This window comes from Rhinopithecus bieti, unplaced genomic scaffold (genome assembly GCF_001698545.2).
Source record: "Rhinopithecus bieti isolate Rb0 unplaced genomic scaffold, ASM169854v2 scaffold_37881, whole genome shotgun sequence".
Classification (NCBI taxonomy): Eukaryota; Metazoa; Chordata; class Mammalia; order Primates; family Cercopithecidae; genus Rhinopithecus; species Rhinopithecus bieti.
Genome location: NW_016816015.1, coordinates 548927 through 571258, shown reverse-complemented (window position 1 = coordinate 571258; position 22332 = coordinate 548927). Strand labels below are relative to the sequence as shown.

Here is a 22332-nt window from a genome sequence, read left to right as displayed (position 1 = left end):
CTTTAACCCAAAATTTCATGTGGAAATCATTAGCCCAAAATCTTTGATCCAAAATTTCACTAAAATTAGTCATATTTTTAAGAGAAAAATAATCAATAGACATAAATTACAAAGTAGATACAAACACAAAGAATTTTAATTTGTTATTTAAAAAATACAAATTATAATTACATGGTGCTTTTTTTTTTTAAGTGAAAGCAGTTTATTAAGAAAGTAGAGGAATAAAAGAATGGCTACTCCATAGATAAAGCAGCCCCGAGGGATGCTGGTTGCCCATTTTTATGGTTATTTCTTGATTAGATGCTAAACAAGGGGTGGATTATTCATGCCTCCCCTTTTTAGAACATACAGGGTAACTTCCTGATGTTGCCATGGCATTTGTAAACTGTCATGGCGCTGGTGGGAGTGTAGCAGTGAAGACGACCAGAGGTCACTCTCATGGCCATCTTGGTTTTGGTGGGTTTTATCTGGCTTCTTTACTGCAATCTGTTTCATCATCAAGGTCTTTATGACCTGTATCTTGTGGCATGGTACCATTTTTCACTTATCCAACTGCCTAAAAAAATCTAAACGATGATCTGCAACAACAGGAAAGATCCAATAACAAAGATAATACAATGTATTTCTAATAGGAATGTAAATCTACATAAATTTTCTAATAAGCAGTTTTGTCTTATGTATCAAGAGTCTTATAATGTTTTAATCCTGAATCTTCTGTTTTTAATATCTAATCTAAGGAAATATTTAGAAACTCAATTCAAACATACACTTTTAAAAGAAAATCAGATAAATACTAAGTGTCAGATCTATACCAAATTACACAGGACAACACAGGCATATAAAAGATCTTGGAAATGCCTAACAAGGACATAGATACTGCAGGTTAAATTATTTTATCATTAATCATTAGAAATTGCCAAACCATATTAAAGAGTCAAAGTTCCACACAAGTCAGATTCAGTTAGGAGTACTGACAGATGTACTGATAAAAATTAATCGATAAGGAGGAGGGTAGATCAGCAATAAACCCCGAGGAGAGACAAAGTGGCAAGTGCTGGCAGTACCCCACACAAGTATTGTTCATGGCCAAATACGTGACTTGTCCAGTCTCGGTAGCAGGCATATTGCTATTAACAGACACACTATCAGAGCCAGATGCCACTAGACATGTGGCTGCTACAAGGTCCTCAGTTCTGAGAAATATATACCTTATTCAGCTGACAAATTCATAGCAAAGAAGGATAAGAAAACAATGACAAATCTAAGTCTCCAAACTTAATTGTGACCATCAAAGAAGAAACGGTTGCTATGTTATTCTAGAGACTATACTACCAAAAATGATCATTTACCCTAGACTGTAGAAAGGATTTAGACCTAATAATTGGAAGAAGATGAGAAGGTGGAGACCATGAATGGTCCTCCTAAAGAGGAAGACAGTTAAAGGAGGATGAAGCTATCAGAAAGGCAAAGATTAAAGGCTAAAATGAAGTTATACTTGCAAAAACGTTAAGACCAGATAAGCAAAAAAAAAAAAAAAAAAAAAAAAAAAAAAAAAAAAAAAAAAAAAAAAAAAGAAAAAAATAGAGAGGGCATAAAAAGAATAACTTCGGAAAGAGTTAAGAGGAAAGTAAATTTGCAGATAGGAGAAGGAGAGAGTATATCAAACTTCTTTAAGTTAACTCAAGTCTCCAGATGCAGACAAATTACATACAAGACAGCAGAAAAACTCAGATGTAACTGCAAAACTGCTCTGAGCAATGTTATATAACCCTGGAGAATGGGAAAGTTACCAGATGATTGGTGATAGGCAAATATTGCCCCAGATTTAAAAACTGGGATCATTGTGAACTACCATGGGTTCACTAAGAATAAGTGTTTCTAAATAATTCTCAGCTCCTTTTGGACTGACTTGCCAGGTTGGTACAATTTGGGGAATACCATAGTATAGGATCATTTCAGGAAAGTATTTGACAAGTCTCTTACAGTATCCTTGGGCAAGAAAGAAAGAAATCAGCTGGCAGTAGTTAGGTAGCTTTGTAGCTGATTTAACTGACATACCCCCAAATTCATGGATTTGTGCCAACATGAAAGGGGCTAGGTCTTCTATGATTTGCAACCAACCTTGGTTTTCACAGCACTTCACGCATAACTCTATTATAACAATTATCACTCCATTACAGTTTTATAATTACATGTCTATTATTTCCTATAGCCTGTGAGCTCCCTGAAGGAATGATTACTTTTTTTTTTCTTTTTTCTGAGACAGAGTCTCGCTCTCTCACCAGGCTGGAGTGCAGTGGTGCAATCCCAGCTCACTGCAACCTCTGCCTCCCAGGTTCAAGTGATTCTCCTGCCTCAGCCTCCAAAGTAGCTGGGACTACAGGCACGTGCCACCACGCCCAGCTAATTTTTTTGTTTTTAGTAGAGACGGGATTTCACCATGTTGGCCAGGATGGTCTCGATTTCTTGACATGATGATCTGCCCGCCTCAGCCTCCCAAAGTGCTGGGATTACAGGCATGAGCCACTGTGCCCAGCCAGAATGATTACATTTTATTCATCTTGTTATTTCTAGCAGGGAGCATGAGACTAACACAGAGCAGACAGTTTGATACATGTTTATACATTTTAATTGAATTAAAAAGCTGAAAACATTATTTTAATATTTACAGATGTCTCAAAGCTGAAAGGAATTGCTAGTATGTTGGATGATAAAAGAAAAAAGCCGAAAAGTTATTGACAAGCTGGAACAATGAGCCAGTGCTTACACAATGAAATTTAATAGAGATATAAGTAATGTCTGGTACTTGGAATAAAAAAAAAAAAATCAACTGAAGAACACAATGGGAAAGACATGACTAAAAACAGCTGAATGTTTTGATAGCTTATCCAACATGGGCCAGTAGGGTGCTATGGCTCGTGTTGTTGGCATGAAAAGAAAAGAGAACCTAAAAGAGATGAGCATCACTGGTCAGACTACATCTACAGCATTATTCTTCTAGGCACATATTTTACAAGGGACCACTACAATTTAACACTTCTCCAGGAGACAAGGAGGATAGTGGTAGACCTGGAGACGACATCATAGGAAAAATACTTGAAGAAATTGAAGATAATTAGATTGAAAAATTATCCTTCAATATCCAAAGAAGATATTGAAAAAATATCTTCTTTGAAGAGCTAAGATTATTTTAACAAAGAAGCAGAAAGCTGCATTTTAGTAAATTATAATGAATGATAATAATGAAAACTCTTCAAACATGGCATACATACATGCTTTCTGAGACTGACTTCCTCACCATGCAAGTACTCAGTTTGGGACTGTGCAGTCCAGTCACATGCCAGAGATTTGAAAACAGCAAATTCCTATTTGGTGTAACAGGTTTGAGCAAGAAATGTCTGATTTAACAAATATAGTTTCACTTTCTTTTATGAGATAAAACTGCTGGAAGGTAGAATGCTATAATAGGCCTCAAATAACTTGTAAGTCTCATTTCTGAAGGAGACTGCATACCCAACTTTTCTGACACTGCTTCTGAGAAGGACAGATTAGACCACTGCCAACTGCAGCAAATGCACCCATAGCCCACTCTGGGTTCCAGAGTGATGGTAGAGGGTCTGGAAGACACTGCCGTGTCTCATGTGGGGCAGAGTTTCAAGACAGCAGGAGGCAAGAGAGATCAGGAACATCACCCTGTTATTCAGGTAAACTGTAAAAGTATATAAAAATATATAAGCCACCAAGAAGAATGAATTTCTAAGCTTTATTCCCACTCTCTTTGTATGCTGACTCCCAGATTCATTGACTCATTTAGTACAATTTTATCAGCAAAAAAAATTTAAAAATGCCTACTTAACTAACGGATAATGTATATTTAATATGCAGTTTTTCTAATCATCCTTCAAATACCTTCAATAGCCAGCTACATCATGAGAGATAAGATTAATTCAAATTATAAGGAGAATTCAAAAGTGAATTAAAATGTGACTTACAACCAGTAAAATATAAGCAAGTCAATTTTTCAATGCATCTTGACTAAATGTAAAATATCATCTGTTTTTGTGACAAACAAGTCTGTACCATTAATCACATGCTTCCAGCTGCAACAGCTCACATTCAAATTAAAACCATGAAATAGCAGCACAGTGTCAAGATTCACACAAATTGATCTTTTAACAGATTGTGAGGAAAAAAAAACATACATTAAAAGAAGAATCTGGAGAAAATGTTACACAATAAAAACATCTGAAAGAGCTTAAGCACACAAGATAGAATTCTGGTTTTTGAACTGCATGGGAATTAAATGTTAAACAAAACTCACAGCCTGCTCTTAAACAACGAACACATCATAAAAAATAATTCTTTTTATAGCTACAGAGCTGACAGTTTTGCTGTTTATATCTATCCCAGCATACAAATCCATAGTACTGCCAGGACTGTCCCCTCTGACTTTACTGGGAAGCTAGACAGGACAGTCTGCCTGGGTTTCTTTTTTTTTTTTTTTAAGTTTAGTTCAGTTTGTATCCAAAACTGGCCCAAGAATCATCTCTTCTTCAGTCACTACACTCCTGCCTGCCAGTTGCACAGCTCCAAACATTTTCCTTCCAGCTACAGATATTAAAATGTTTTGTTATTTTAAAATTTGATTTAGAACTGCAGCAGATAACTGGTTTGTTTTTTGTTTTGTTTTGTTTTTTGGTTTGTTTTTTTTTTTTTTGCTTCAGGCTCCCCTAGGTCAGCAAGGCATAGTAATGTTCAAACAGTGCAATAGCAGCCACTGCACATTAAAAACAAGGATGGTGCCAGGAACCAGCAAAGTGATATATTCTAGGTTAGCCATGTCAGGCATTTTCCAGTCCCAAAGCAAGTTTCATATGGTTAGCACATGGGCCAAATGATGCACATGGCTGTCCTGCACTTGCCCCTTGTGTCCTCCTCTGGTGACCTGCCCCATTGAACTCCCTGGACAAGATTCCCAGTGATGCTATGCAAAGAGGAAATGTTCCTCTGAGATTATTTTCTGCATTAGGGCTCACATTGGATTGTCATGAGACTTTACACTTTTAGGATGTAACTTGACATGCCACAACCTTTTCCTCCACTCCTCAGTTGACACCTCTTTAAACTGGCGGCCTAGCCCTAGCCTACTACATATAAAAACGATAATAGCAACTCTGCCAATCAAGGTTAATACTTCAGCTTCTCTAATAAACCTGGGGTAGATACCATGATACAATATATAAAAACGAGAAAAGTAAAAATTAAGAACTTTATCTCAATATTGTGCAGGCTCTTACCTACCATATTTCATTATCTTGTAACCATCATTTCTTTGTTCTTTCGTTCCTTGTTCACAGAGATATTGTTTCAGATGATAAATGGAGGAGTACGTAAGATTTTAATTTCATCACAGCCTATAAAGAATATTCCCAATGAAATTTAATGTGAACTTTAAATTGTATATTATAGTTGTGCATGGTGGGTTTCAGAAGCTTTGAATCCTGTAACATGGATTTTAAGAGAGAAAGTTTTTTGTTTTTGTTTTGTTTTGTTTTAAAGGAAAGTAGGATGAGGAAATAATATGAGCAGAACATTGTAGTGACTAATCACTTACAAAAGAGAATCTTAGAATCAAAGTATGCCTTAGAAATGGTCTGGAAAATATGTAGCTAAATCAATTAACTTAATATGTATTGAGACTTCCTTGTTTACAGAAAATTTGGAGTGAAACCTTTTATAAAACCGCTAATTCCTTTGTAATGCTATAAATTACTTAATAAGACTTACTAATGTATAAATCTCTATTATTATATTAAGGATTTTCTTCCAGAAGAGTACCACCACACATTTTAAAATAGGAGGATCTCGATCCAGGTACTGTGGCTCATGCCTGTAATCCCAACAGGAGGCCAAGGTGGGAGAATCACTTGAGGCCAGGAGTTCGAGGCCAGCCTGGGCAACATAGTGAGACCCCATCTCTAAAAAAATAAAAATAGAAATTATCAATGGAACAGGATAGAGAACGCAGAAATAAAGCTAAATACAACCAACTGATCTTTGACAAAGCATACAAAAATATAAATTGAGAAAAGGAAATCTTATTTAATAAATGGTGCTGGAAAACAGGATAACCAGATGTAGAAGAACAAAACTGGATCCCTACCTCTCCACTTATATAAAAATCAACGCAAGATGGATCCAGACTTAAATCTAAGACCAGAATCTGTAAGAATTCTAAAAGAAAACCTAGGAAAAACACTTCTGGACATTGGTCTAGGCAAAGAATTTATGACTAAGACCCCAAAAGCAAATGCAGCAAAAAAAAATAAATAAATGGGACCTAATTAAACTAAAAGCTTCTTTTAGAAGGACTAATATCCAGACTAATTAAAGGACTAATATCCAGAATCCACAAGGAACTCAAATCAGCAAGAAAAAAACAATCCCATCAAAAAAAGGGCAAATGACATGAATAGATATTTTTCAAAAGAAGATATACAAATGGTCAACAAACATGTGAAAAAATGCCCAATATCAGTAATCATCAGGCAAATGCAAATTAAAGTCATAAGATATTGCCTTACCCCAGCAAGAACGGCCATTATTAAAAAGTCAAGAAAAATAGATGTTGGTTTAGATGAGGTCAAAAAGGAATGCTTATACACTGCTGGTGGTAATGTAAATTAGTTCAACCTCTATGGAAAACAGTATGGAGATTTCGCAAAGAACTAAAGGTATATCTACCATTCGATCCAGCAGTCCCACTACTAGATAACTACCCAAAAGACAAGAAGTCATTATAGCAAGAAGACACCTGTATACACACGTTTATCACAATTCACAACTGCAAAGATATGGAACCAACATAAGTGCCCATCAATCAATGAGTAGATAAAGAAAATGTGGTACATATACACATGGAATACTACTCAGCCATTAAAAAAGAACAGAATAATGACTTTTGCAGCAACTTGCACGAAGCTGGAGGTCATGATTCTAAGTGAAGTAACTCAGAAATGACAAACCAGATACTATATGTTCTCAGTTATAAGTGGGAACTAAGCTATGGGTACGCAAAGGGAAACAGAGTGGTACAATGAACTTTGGAGACCTAAAAATGGGAGCCTGGGAGGTGGGTGAGAGATAAAAAACTACATATTGGTTATAATGTACACTACTCAGGTAATGGGTGCACTAAAATCTCAGACTTCACCAGTAAACAATTCATCCATGTAACCAAAAACCACTTGTACCTCAAAAGCTACTGAAATAATAAAAATTAAAAACTAGCTGAGCATGGTGACATCCACCTGTAGTCTCAGCTACTTGGAAGGCTGAGCCCGGGAGGTGGAGGTTGCAGTGAGCTGAGATCGTGCCACTGCACTGTAGCCTGGGCAACCGAGTGAGACCCTGTCTCAAAAAAAAAAAAAAAAAGACTTTTAAAAGTATTTTAAGAATGTTCAGAGATATACCTAAGGACTTTAAGCATCTTTTCTACTTTTCTAAATTGAAAGCATAATCATTTTAGATCTTAACCAATCACCATTTAAACAAGTTTTCATCTGCTCCAGTAGAGATAATTTAGCCCTACAACTTGATAAATGTTTGCAAAATAGACAACTACATATACAAGAGTAAAAGCAAAGAAAGCCCACATTTAAAACCTATCAATGTTATTATCTGACTACTATCCATTCTTAAAGTCCACAGTAGTCTGACAACTAAGTGTCCAAGAAGTTTCCTCTGCGTTTTTAACTTCCTAGATTATAGTAGGCCTCTCTTTACTTACTGGGATTCAGTCTAATTAGTAAAAGGGTGATTAATTGATATCTAAATAAATTTAGAAGATTTTGAAAGAAAAAGAAAACCAAAACAAGGCGGCAAGTGCTCTGTCCCTTCTTCCTAAAGTATGACTTGTTTATAATAATATGATAATCTCACCACCAGTTCTGGTTGTACCACCAACTGTGATTTTGAAATAAAGGGTTTAAGTGTGTGTGTGTGTGTGTGTGTGTGTGTGTGTGTGTGTATGTGTAGATGGACAGATAGATAGACAGACAAATAGATATAGATATACTTACAGAGCCCACATTTAAAATCTACCATTATCTTAAAGAAAAAGAACATGATAGTGCTGGCTCTCACTCCATGGAGATCACTGATGGCAAAGTACAGAGTGGGAAAATATATTTATGTTTTACCCGCTTGGCATATTATAAATAGAACAATCTCAACCAGGCATTTTGCCAAGACTTGGAAAAATGAAATGAGGCATAACGCAAATGAAAAATAGAATTACTTTTTATGCCAATATAAGGTCTGGATGGAAAACTTTAACCAAAGATATGGTCTGGATATGGTAAGACTTGTACAAGATCAGCCGAAGAATATGATTTGAAATTGCAAAGATTCTTGAACAACAAAAAATGGTATTTCATTACACATACACAAAAAACAAACTGTCTAGTTAGGAATTATGCTAATATATTTCGGAAGCAGATGCTTTCTAATATATTTTTTCACCTTAATATCATTACTGTTTTTTTTCCCAACCTGCTACTTTCTATAAGATCTGTACTTTGCCAAATGCAGAATCACCAATGTGAATAATTATTATAAATATAACCAAAATGGTTGGGAAGAAAATGTTTTATCACTGTGGTTTTGAGTATCACCATGGCATGAACCACAACTGTGTTATACTGAGAAATCTATTACTCTTTATATAATGAATCTGTCATATGTATTTTTTTATTAACTGAGTCCTAATGTATATTGGAAGCAGATGCTTTCTAATATATTTCTTCACCTTAATGTCATTACCGACTTTTCCCCAACCGGCTACTTTCTATAAGATCTGCACTTTGCCAAATGCAGAATCACCAACGTGAATAATTGTTATTATAAATATAACCAAAATGGTTGGGAAGAAAATGTTATATCACTATGGTTTTGAGTATCACTATGGCATGAACCACAACTGGGTTACATTGAAAAATCTCTCTTTATATAATGAATCTGTTTTTTTTTTATTATTATTAACTGAGTGCTGCTATACACAGACAGATCAATCTGTCTTCTCTTATTAGCACTAAGACTTTAAAAGTCTACACATTAAGTTGATTGATTTGATAATTTCTTTATCTTAGAGTTTGAAGTGCTTACATATTCAGTCTTTACAATTCAGCTATATATGATTATCTAGAAACTGACACTTTTCTTTCCGAGTCCTTTCCCAGTCACTTTCATTTTTTTTTCCAAGCTTTTTTTTTACCTTAATCGGTCTAAAATAACTTTTCACTGGAAAGCAATCCAAGAAAAGGGCCCAAAGTCTCCACAAAACACAATTTCAATGATTTTTAACTGGAGATAATTAAGAGTATCTTTTAATTTTGCAAGTTATAGAAATATTTTTAATAGTTTTAGTTGGTATAACTGACACACAATAAACTGCAGATATTTAACATGTACAATTGGACAAGTTTTGACATATGTATACATGATGAAACCATCACCATAATCAAGATAATAAGTATTTTCAGCCCCTCAAAGTTTTCTCATGACCCTTTTAATCTCTCTCTTTCACTTATTGCCATATTTTCCTTCTCCCACTCCCAGGCAATCACTGGTCTTTCTGTCACTAAACATGAGTTTGCATTTTCTAAAATTTTATATAAATAGAATACAAATTTATCCCAGTAGGAGAACACTATTCTATTTTGTCTGGCTTCTTTCACTGCACATAATTATTTTGAGATTCATCCATGTTGTTGCATGTATCAATAGTTCATTCACTTTGATTACTAAATAGTATTCTATTATATGGATGTACCAAAATTTGTTTATCCATTCACCAACTGATGACATTTGGGTTGTTTCCAGTATTGTGTTACTACAAATAAAGTTGCTATGAACATCTGTGTATAAGATTTTGTGTCGATGTAAGTTTTCACTTCTCTTAAGAGTGGAATGGCTGGATTATCAAATTTGTGTACATTTACCTTTTTCAGAGACTATTAAACTGTTTTCAAAAGCAGTTGTGCCATTTTACACTTTCACCAGCTCTACAGCTACAGTAAGTGGAGGAGTTAGGGTGTGAAGACAGCTTGGCCTGATTCCAGATCCTATCTTCTGTCGGCTGCATTTTTTTCTAAATTAGACATTAGCTTTGGCCAGAATTTGGATTATAGGAGATGGAAATTTTAAGAGTGGCATGGGGGAATTTGGATTATAGGAGATAGGAATTTAGGGAGCAACATGGGGGAGTTAGTCTAATGGCAAAAATAAAAGATGCTCACAGCCTGGGGAACTGAGTAATTACTATCTCATTGGCACCTGGAGCTAACCTAGATGATGGAGACAAAGTAAAGATCAGTCAGAAAGAACATCTCAGAACAGGGGACCAAACTGAGCCACGAGGGCCAATCAGTGAAAGCCCATGCTCTCCTGGACTCACCTTGCTGGTCCATTCATGCCTGTGGCCTCCCTCTCCCTCACCCCCCATAAGGACAAGATGCTGTTTACTTTCCATCCTAAATGACTGTGGTTCCAGGAGTTGTTAGGAGGCCAACATGTTCCATGCTCCTATGTTAATAGTGTGGGGATTAAAACTAAACAAAGGAAGCAAGCATCTGACAATAAATGAGTCTACTGGAAGTGAAAAAAAAAATCCAATTTACCAATTTTCCTTTTATGGATCATGCTTTGCTGTCTAAGAAATCTTTGCTTAGCCCAAAGTCACAAAGATTTTCTTATATGTTTTCTACTAGAAGTTTTATCGTTTTAGGTTTTAAATTTAGACCTTGGATCCATTTTGATTCATGATACAAGACTGGAGTACTTTTAAATTTTGTTGGCTGTGCCATTATTTTTGTCTATTTGCTATTAATTTCTAATTTTACTGGATATTAACCAGAAAACACATAAAATATGGTCATATGTGTAAACATTTTATGGATAATTCAAAAGAACATATATTTTCCATTTGAGTATAAAAATATACAATTATCAATTAGATCAAGTCTGTTAATTGGCTATTTAAATCCTTTATATATTTTTATTTATTTGATCTGTTGTCTGCTCAAATAAGGAGGGCTAAATTTCCCTACTAATTATGGATCTGCTGACTTTTTTTTACATTTCTCTTAGTTTTAGTTTTACATGGTTCAAGATTATGTAGTTAAATATTTAAAGGTTCATGATTACTTAGTTATCTTAGTATATCAATATGAAATCTTTTTCTTTAATCTATTTAATGATCTTTCCTTGAATTCTATTTCATCTCATATTACTTTAAGTACTTTCTTTTTTATGGCCTTTTTTAAGGGTATCATTTCTATCTCTATATTTTTACCTTAACGTATCTTTTTTTTTTTGTATAAGTACCTTTTGTCACCATATATAGTTGAATATGTAATATTTTATTCTATCCATATTTGAAAAGTGAAATTTAATCTACTTACATTTATTGTGGTTATTGATACAGATATAAGTGTTTCCTATTTATCACAATTTTTTGGATTGTTTTATTTCTATCTTTCTTGAACTTTGCTAAATATATCAAATATTCTTTGCTTTTTCTCCTTATAGTATATTTCCTTTCTTAAAAAATCTTTATGCTTTTAAAAAAAAGTTATGGAAAAAAATTCATGCAATATAGATAAAGCAAAATTTGTATTTGATCCCAGTGAACTCTTACTCCATTCCCTAAGATAATTTCTTATATGAGCTGAATATGTAAATTTTGAAAACTTTCTTAAAATTCATTTAGGAATATATCATCCTATTCTTATTATCATGTTTATTCTTAATTGCCTTCAAGACACATAAACTTCAATTTTTTCTTTTTTAAATTATAATCTATAACCTAAATAAGAAAGGAACATAGTATACTTTTATGCTTCTTTCTCTTTACCTGACCCTGCCATCTTCCATGTTAAAATCAGAAATAAAGCTATTTTATGTGTGCATGCGTGCATGTGTGTGTGTGTGTGTGTGTGTGTGTGTGTGAGAGAGAAAGAGAGAGAAATCGTAATTGTTTCTTTTTGTTTATAATATTTCTAAGAATGGTACTTTTCTTATTAATTATATTTGGAATTGACAGGGCTCATTACATCTGAATATTGTTTTTTCATATTTGATGCTTTTTCCCTACTATTTCTTTGATAATTTTGTCCTTTCCAGTTTCTCTTTTCTCTAAGAGCATTACAGGGATGCTAGAACTTCTGTAACTATTCTCTATGTCTCTTGAATTTTTCCCCACATTTCCGAAGTATTCTTTTTGTATGTCATTCTGAAAAAAATTCCCTAGTTCAATCTTTCATTTCCCTAATTTATATGTGAGTTGTATTAATGAACATTTTCATTTTAAAGTCAAACTTAAAATTCTTAATATCTGTGCTTGAGTCTTTTTCATGAATGCATCTCTCTGAATGTCTTCTTCTGATCACTCTGTTACCTCTAGGTCCTGGAATATTTTTTCTTCTCATTTTTCATTTGACATCTTTCTTTCACGGTACTGATTTTCTTCACATTGTGGTGTGTCATAATTATATGCTCATCTTTTGTTTGAGAATCTCTGTGTGCCAGCTCTTTTGTTTACCATTGTCTGTTTCCAGTGATTAATAGGGACAGACAAGTGGCTTGTCTCCTGTGTGGGTGGGCGTTCTAACCCACCTGGCATTCAGCACATTACTGAGGCACTGCCCTACCTCTCTGGGTCTAGCACCCACACTCAAGGATTTAGTTTGTGGGTAAACACAGCTGCTATCCACTAGTTAACACAAGGAGAAAAGAAAAATAAAGGCACAGCTCCAAATGTGGAGCTCCAATTAATAACTCTGATGAGCCCTTTGATTAATAATCCTGACGAATTCCTCTTTTATTTCATGTTTCCATTGTCTGTACCTTAAGCTTTGTCTTGCTTTCCTTTCTTTGTTGAGGATTTAAATCTATTTTGTTATTGATTTAATTTATTATTTGTTTGTTTTCTTACCATTTTGTCATAAAATACAATTTTGGCTATGGAGGAAAAATACAAAGACATATAAAAAAAGACATTTAAAAAATCAACTTCCAATTTTCAATCATGTGCGCTGCTTAAATTTAAGGGCTTCACATACTTGTACTAACAGTGATAATTAACCTTACATAAATTCTTCTCATTATTGCTGCTCACAATGATGCCATAAATACCAGGGAATTTCAAGATTAAAGTAATCAAGCATCTTCAGTAGAATCTTTCAACGATACTTTGGACCACAAGAAATTAAATGCAACAAATTTTTGATTCCTCAAAAGAATACTACTCAGATCTATTTTAATCAGCTTTGAAAATGTCAGAGAATCAACCTAGTTTGTTAAGTGATAAATAGCTATAAGCATATTACCTCTACAACAGTTGTCGAGTTGCCATTGCATTTATAGGAATCTAGTGAAGTTTATGTTTTTCTGAGAACTTCCATAATGATTATGGTCAACATCACTCTACCACCAAAGTATACAAAGAAACAGGCTCAGAGGATGGTGTATGTGTGTGCTCTGTGTGTGTATGTGTGTGTGTGTGTGTGTGTGTGTGTATGTGTATTCACCCACACCTGGGCATGGCAGGGATTGCATCCTCAAGGCCTGGCATGGAGTTGGTGTTCATTAAATATCCACTGAAATGAATTAAGTAACAATAACAAAACAATCTTTTGCGTGTGAAGGGTCTAGCATTACTCTTGCCTCTTGGGTCATAATTTGGCAAATTTCCCTCCAGCTTGAAACTGCTGAGATATTTTATACTACAGTACAGTGAATCCTTAAGATTATGGTTTGTCTTTCAATGATCATAACTCTCCAATCTTGTTTCATCTGTAAACTAAACTTACTGTATCTCCATGACTTTTGTCTCATCTGTCCCTTTTCCTAGACTCTTTTCCTCTGTGAAGTCTCCTTTCTCCTTCCTATATGATCCTAACTGCATCTTATACTCAGTCTTGTTACAGGACTTACCACACCAAACTGTAATGCTTCTCAAGGAAAACACCAGAATCACAGGAACTTTGTCAAGTTAGTATTAGTTATTTTTTATTTTATGTATATACCCTGCCTCACACCATACACACAAAAAGCTTTGAGACTTATCCAAATGTTTACTGTACAAAAAATAACAATAATAATAATTGAAGAAGGTAGAATAAAAGAAAAACAGAGTGAACAATGCTACATAATCCTGTACAGAGGTTAGAGGTAGGATCTACGATTTGTAGGGGCCAAAGTGAGAGAGATACTATGACTTTCAAGATAAAAATAAACTAGTTATGTTATACTTAGACAAGAGAAGTGCTATCAGCATCTTCGGCTGCTGGAAAAAAAATAAGTAGCCTTGGAAAAGTTAAGTGCGCCCTGCCCAATATCCCATGGCTTGTTTTGTTAAAGAGGAAAATACTGGTCTCTTGACTTCCAGTGCTGTTGCTGCAATACCACACTGAAACTAAATACACAATGAAAATTAGTTGCTATTATGGCAATTCCTGGGAGAAACAGAAATACTTATTCCCTTGTGAGGGATAGGAAGCTAAACTAAGAACCCAACACAAATGTTCTGTGAGGCAGTTTAGTAGAGTTGGAAGATAGGAAATGGCCTGATGGCCCCTGAAGAGGAAACAGTGGTGCAGCAGCAACCTTCAGAGGCACATGAGATCTCCATTGCCGGGGGGGGGTCAAAAGGCTGGAAAAATCATTTCTGGAACATTCTACATGTATATACAGTCTTAGAAAAAGTGGACCCTTAAGTGCTATACTAGACTATGGCTGGGAAGATAAATTTTTAAAAATTTCCTAGGGCACTTCTCCAGAAGAAAACAAAATTAAGGTCAGGTCTACCTCAGCCAGTAACAGATTTCTGGGCCCCTAGATTCATTTATTTGGCTCTGCTGACTGTTTGGCTCAGTTTTCCCTTAGCAAGTGTAAAAAACGCTTAAACACCACCACTCTGGGATCCTATTCAACCAATTCAGATAGCTGTGGCCTTTTAACTCACATCCAAGTGACTTGGCTTTATACCAATATCATTTCCCCTAGTATAGCCTAAGCCTAAGTGAGAAAGTACACAGCTCAGGGAGCCAGGAGTTAACTGGCTGTTCCCATTCCCAAAAGGCCTGGTTCTTTTCCTTGATAAGGAAACAATACTATAGCAAGAAGTTGCAGTTATTCAATATTACATATCACACTAGATCCATTACTATAAAAAGAGAATTAGTGGAAATACCACCATCTATTCTTAAAGCATCTCTCCAAGGAGCTTTAGATAATTTAAAATTTTCTCTTTCAGCCCAATCCCTTGGGAAATAAATAGAGGTGCTGTATTAAAACTTACATTTTACATATAAGAAAATAACAACAAGAAATTCAATTGTAGAGAGTGGCAGAGGATCTTGAGGGTATCCTCTACTTGCTGAACCACATTTCTTCCTTAGAATTATATAACAAATACAGAATATATATATATTTACTTGTGTGTAGCTGCCTGTGATTTACCTATAGTAAGGTCAAAGGCATTCTATGGACATGGTTCTCCTTGAGCCCTTCTTCTGTGCTGTCATTTTCCTTTGCCAGGGACATAGTTTCTCACCATCCCTCCCATGGACACCCATGTCTGGAAATGTCTAAAACACTTTTCGAATGGCAAGTTGCTTTCTCCTATACCAGCAAGAAAGTTTTGCAATTCCACCTGTCCCTCAAAGCAATGTGGCCACAATAACTTCTGCAAGTCTGTCTGCCTACGCTGTTTATTTTTCTGATACCCAACCAATTTATTGGTTTATATCGTCTTTACGTCTCCTCTGGCTTTGCAGTGTGGCATGACTCTCAGAGCCAGTGATTACATTACATTCATAAGTATTTAGCTGGAGTTTTAAAAAATGAGAGATGGTAGTGGGGATCTGGAGGGGGATGATGCATAATATACATGGCACTGTGAAAATGTATAAGATAAAAATTAAAGAAGTCTTCTTCCCTCTAAAGTAAGATTTAATAAAATGAGACTCTGAAGAAAGAAAGTTTTATTTTGGTGAAAGACATCAAATGGCCTGTGTACAAAAGACAGAAACTAAAAGAAACAGGCAGCAGTGCCCCCTGGGTTGCCTGTCCTGTATAGTTTCTGGAGAAATTAAGAAATGCAAATAACCTGGGCAGATTAACAGCACCCGAAGATAACTAGCAGGCCACAAACAAACAGCACCTTTCACTATGAGGAGGCGTATTCCTCCAGGCAAACAAAGAAATAGGACAGAGTCAACATCTGTTTCATATAACAGCTTGGCTGCTGACAGAAGAAACCTTAAAAAAAAAAAAAAAAAAAGGTTTAGCTGACAATCCACAAAAATCATTCAATCACTATTGCACGGGCCGAAGCAAATGAGTAAATGAACACAACTTGCACTTTCTATATTACTCTTAAAAAGTTGTCTTTTCTTTATAGGAAGAAAAAATTAAAATGAAATGCAAACAAAAATCTTCATGAACTTTCCCCTTTTGATTGACAACAGGCAGCAATGAATACTAAACCATAAAGGACAGCTGGCTGCTTTTCAACTTGTCTTTGCCTTTCTCGATGTCAATTGTGAAGACACCACTTCCAAACAGAATCCTGGGTAAGGATGGTGGCTGGGATGGGGCATGGGGAGACAGTTCAGACATAACACATTAGAATATTAGGGGAAGAAAACAAGTCATTTGACAAACCCAATCCTGGTTCCAGAATTCAGTTAGGGAGTATTATGATGTCTGGGTCCTTATCAATAAATAATAACAAACCAAACATGTTAAGAACTAAAAATTTCCATCTCTGGATTCTAACAATTCACATATACAATTTCAAAATCAAGAGAAAAACATTCATGACTGCACAGAAATCTGTTTGTAAATTTAAGTACTGGACATTTCTAAAATGCAACATTATCAGAGCTGTGACATCACTGCAGTGTGGACAACTGCTTTCGACTCAGCTAAATGCCAGATGCTTCACTTACTTTCATAATGCGGTTAAAGTACATAAGCCAAATACAAAATGAAAGCAATTAAGAGGAAACGATAGAAGAGATTTTCCAGGTGAAATGTGAAAACAGAAGGAAAGGTGATGAGGCGGAGCAGGACAAGATCAGTTGATATTAACCCATGTAGAGTGCCAAAACTATGCTAGGTAGCTAAACAGAGACTCCAATAAGGGCCTTTTCCAGTTGCTTCTCAGTTTAAACAGGTGTAACACCTTGTTTAAGTGGAAGAGAGGTATGACCACAAAGAGAGAGAAAAAAAAAATCAATACATGATTTGCGTTATCTCTGACCTTGGAAAAAAAGGCTTTATTGAAAGGTGTCCTTTATTGCACAGAATTGAGAGGTGACAAAGTCAGAGTATGATCATTATAAAAGTAAATCTTCCATAATGTTAGCTATAGGCCAGGCAAACTCTCAGTGCTTGACCTGCATTTACTAACTTAGCCCTCACAAGGATTATATGATATAGGAACTATTATTATCTCACTTTGCAGATAAGGGAATAGAGATACAAGAAGGTGGTAGACTTGCCTAGAATCACACAGAATGTCTGTGCTTTGAAACAAGTCATCAGAAAGAAGGCAAATTCTTTAAAGATTAATCCATCTGTCCATTCAGCATCCTTGTTAGGTATCTCGTACAATATCCAGAAAAATAAAATAATCTAGAGCAAGACAAGTAGAGTAACTAATTAAAACTAAAAGAGAAGGGATTGAGATTAGCTTCACCAAAAATCTCCTGGATAAAAGACTATATAGGAAAACAAAAAGTTCACGAAGTAATACTATAAAATGTCCTACGTAGGAATCAGAATACCCAGCCTTGCTAATAGCTTGGATGATATTAGAAAACCCCTTCAGGTGTGAAAGGGACTAAATGGATATCTGTTCTAGGCTTCTAGGAAGTAATAGCTGACTTTAAGGAGAAGTCAAGTATCCAAGAGCTTCCCCGGCACCTTTTACCTGGTTTATGCAGGAACAGTGCTTGTTTTGACACTATAACCACCACAACTTTTTAGAACTGAGCCTGGCATGTAATACATGCTCAGTAAATATTTGCTGAATGAATGAATTACAAAGAATAAATGAATATAACAGTGAAATGTTTGTGGAAAGTTTTAGATAGTTTGGAAAGCACAGGCAAGACTTTGATTCAGAAGGTAGTCTTGAAGAAATCAAAGGAGGGGAGCAGGATTACAGAACCAGAAGTAAGAACCATAACTGAGCAAGAGTTTGATGTGAAAGATCTCTAAATAAGAGAGTGTGAGAGAGAAAATGAATGATAAAAGCAACAGCAATAATTAGAGATTAAGTCCTATAAATGTTTTTGAGCAGAGAGCAAGGTATTCGTGTTTTGTCAATATGGTATTTTAGGGCCAGGCACAGTGCTTATGTCTGTAATCCCAGCACTCTGAGAGGCCAAAGAGGGTAGATCATTTGAGGTCAGGAGTTCAAGACCAGCCTGGCCAACATGGTGAAACCCCGTCTCTACTAAAAATACAAAATTAGCCAGGTGTGGTGGCTCATGCCTGTAATCCCAGCTACTCGGGAGGCTGAGGCAGGAGAATTACCTGAACCCGGGAGGCAGAGGTTGCAGTGAGCCGAGATTGCACCACTGCACTCCAGCCTGGGCGTCAGAGTGAGACTCCACCTCAAAAAATAAAAAATGGTGTTTTATCAACACACTGTTAACAACAACAACAAAAAATACCAAACCAACATGTGAAGACTTTAAATCATGCAAATAACAATGATACAAACAGCAGCAAATAACAGGTGGGAGCACTTCTCTTGTGCTAGGCCCTGGGTGAAGTGCTGTAGTTATAGAGTGCACTGGTTAGACACAAGAGCTCAGATTGATTTCCACCTCCTGCTCCAAACGACCGTGGTCAAATCATCATGTACAGTGTCATCTTATCTGTGAGATAATAATAGCATCTACTCTCTAGGCCTGAAGTTGCAAAGATTGAGACTGGTAGGGGTTTTGAAAAGTAAGGAATAAGGGTTGAAGACGATGATTTAGAGCTCCAATTTCACAAAAGGATAGGCATAATCACTGCAGCCTGGAGGGTGTGACAGGTAGTTCAGAACAGGGCATTCTTAAAATAATAAAACAGAAATGGCCTACCAAAACACTGGGCTAGACTATCACTGTGTCATAATTTACCTCGTACTTCTGCACTTAATTTTCCGTTTCATTTCTTTATTTTCAAAATTTTCATTAATTTCCTATTTCTCTTTTCATGAATGTCTCCATCACTGAATGATGAGTTCCCTGAAGATGAAGGCTGTGCTTAGATCTTTCATTCTCTGCCCCTAGGACCATGCTAGACCCGTAATTAATTGTGGTAAAATGATCAAGTGAACAGTAAGAAAACACTACATGAAAAGAAACTGATGTGAATGAGAATTTTAAGAATTTTCAGGAAAAGATATAAAACACTTTCACAAAACAGAAAATTGGTAAGAGGAAATAATAATTTATGTAAGTAATATATATTCAACACATACATAATATATTCACACATAAACATATATTTGTGAGTGCAAACATATAGTTTGTCATTAATATTCCCCAAAGTGACTTTCACTGAGTGTAACTCCATTATTCATTGTTTCTTCACCCCATACCATTCTTCTAAATAGATAATGAACACAGGTTTATGCGCTTCCCTATTTTGAAGAAGTGAGAAATTTAACTTGATTGGGAAGGAGAGTGAAGAAGAGCCTTGGAACTATCTGAAAGGGGCAGAGGAAGGACATTAACAGAGAGAACAGGGGCCATGCTGTTCTCTTGAATTAACCCTAGGATAAGGAGAACTACCTGGGCATTCCTCACTAAGAATTCATCACTGTCCCGGCTCTCAATCTCTATCTTTACCACCTATCTTCTTGAGGTCCTCCCCTGAATTCAGGATTTTTCTCTGATTGACAATATGATCGAACTCTGATTAACCCGTCTTCTGAGCAACCCTCCACTAGTGAATAAAACTTCGTATCTTCACACATTGATCCTAAAACATTTAACTCTCTCCTCCCAGAAATTCTCAGTCAAGCAGCTCCCTCTCAGACAATCTGATTTCAGTCAGTCATAATTCCCCCTAAACACACATACACCTTATTTTGGGATGATCCCCTTCATATCTAGGATACACTTTAACTCCTAGGAAAGCTACACTTTACATGGGTTAGCCTAGCTTCTCCTGTGTTCCTGGTTGAGACATAACCTAGTACCTAGTCTCAAAAAATATTTGAGGAAATGACTTAGTGAATGAGCTGTCAAGAAGTCATCCCCTTAAGTGCTTGCCCCCAAGCATGTGACACAGGATACACAATTGGATTCTACTCAGAACGTCCCCTCTTCTTTCAGACACTCTGTCAACTGGAAACAGAGCTATTAAAGTTGAGGAGGTAAAAGAATCTATGCTTAAGCTAGAAATTTGCTCTTCAGTACTAACACATGCTAAAAACTTATGTATCACTAGCCTGGAATGACTGTTATCTGCTCTGATCCCTGAGGCTCTGCCTTTTATCTGCATCTCTTAACCTCATTATAGAATAGGTACCAACTAAAACATAACCACCAAATCCTATGGTCTCCTCTCCATTGTAATTTCCATTTCAGCAACTGTCAGGGCACAGCTCTTTCAGCAGAATTAAACCTTGCCTGAGAACAGACCTATTTCCGCCTCTAGTCCCCTAACTTCATCTTTCATTGTACTGAATTTTGATGGTATAGAGCCAAGCTTACAAATTCCTTGGTGTTCACTTTTATAAAAACTGTCCACATACAGTTACTGTTTGTTTCATCCAAGTAAACATCATATATAATAAATGCCTTATTAACCAACCAATAGTTTCTTATACCTGGAAGGTGTTCAATAAAAGCATTGTGTCCAATCTAAAAATAAAACACTTAGTAACATCCATATTTAAAATCCATACAATTCTCAAACCATACATTTTGATTCCATGGACTTTTACAATGTGTTCTCTGATTTTTAAATATCCATAGGTAATGTTATTGTCACCAAGGAATAAACCACCAGAAGCCACAGAGCAAAAAAGCATTTTTTTATAAACCAGGGATCTGGAAATTTTAAATAGGAGAAAGATTATTTTGTTCCATTTGAATGTTCTGCCAGGTGTTTGTATCTGTTTTTTGAATTAAATTATACTAACTTCTAGAAGTTAATTTATCAATAGTTTCTGAGCAACCATTGTATTTAAGGTTTTAAGCCTATGGCATGGTTAATATGCCATACATTTATTTTCTTAAAAGTCCAATTATAATTTAAAATATTCAACCTAATAGAACACAGTCTTTTAAAAAACTTTGCATAGAAAATTATTACAAGAACATTCATGTTTTATAATTTTGGAGTCAAAATAACAAAACCAAATGTCTTAAAGAAAAATTGGAATGTATTGATCATGGTTATTTTATATATCAATGCTATAAAAGCTAAAAGTGAATATGAAACTGACTGGCAGAAGTGAACCTGTCCTACATGTAGCGAACTGAAAACAGACACCTGAAAAGATCAGCCAATACTTTATTAGATAAAAATAAGAAGGTACCAAACACTATTAAAATGGCATAAAGTTGGTGTTACAATTTCATCAAGCTAAAAATAGGTCACAGTAAGAATGACCTTAAGGGAAAATAAACAAAACAAAACAAAACAGGGTAAGGCCAATATCACAAAGTGATTAAAGTGATGGAAGATAACTCTCTTCTAAGCCATTAAACTCACCGATACCATACTGAACTCCAGAGCACTTAATATTTTCATGTGCCATTAGAGAATTTAGTGGGTTCACTGAACTGATTGATTTCTTTGTTAATCTATTTACATGGGTTAAGACCCTGACTAACATAAAACACAACCAAAATATGCGAGACAGAGACTGTAACGAAAGACTGAGTGACGTATGGTTTGGGGTACAGCCTATCCGATAAATGTGCTTGGCCAGCAAAGAACCTATTGGCAAAGATTTATTATCGGAACCAATACAATCTAAAAAGACCTAATACAATAAAACCTGCAGTATAAACACAAATTACTCTAAAACACAAATCATTTCCCCGTATAGTTGATCTTCTGATGATATTAAAATTCTCTTCATATGTTTTATTCAAGAATTTTTTGAACAAGTAAAAGAAATGCGTATGCTGCACAAATTGCCAATAGTGTAATTCTTTGATTCATTAAACAAAACCCAAAGTTTATGTTATTTAGAGCTCTTCAACAATTTTAAAATATATACAAAGAGAAGGAAATATTTCCAGG

The 22332-nt window shown here is 35.5% G+C and overlaps 1 protein-coding gene across 2 annotated transcripts in view; it reads right to left on the bottom strand.

Annotated features, from left to right (window-relative positions):
* The window catches only part of ARL15 (ARF like GTPase 15), a 452441-nt gene that overhangs the window by 276422 nt on the left and 153687 nt on the right, over positions 1-22332 (bottom strand). The window lies entirely within an intron of this gene.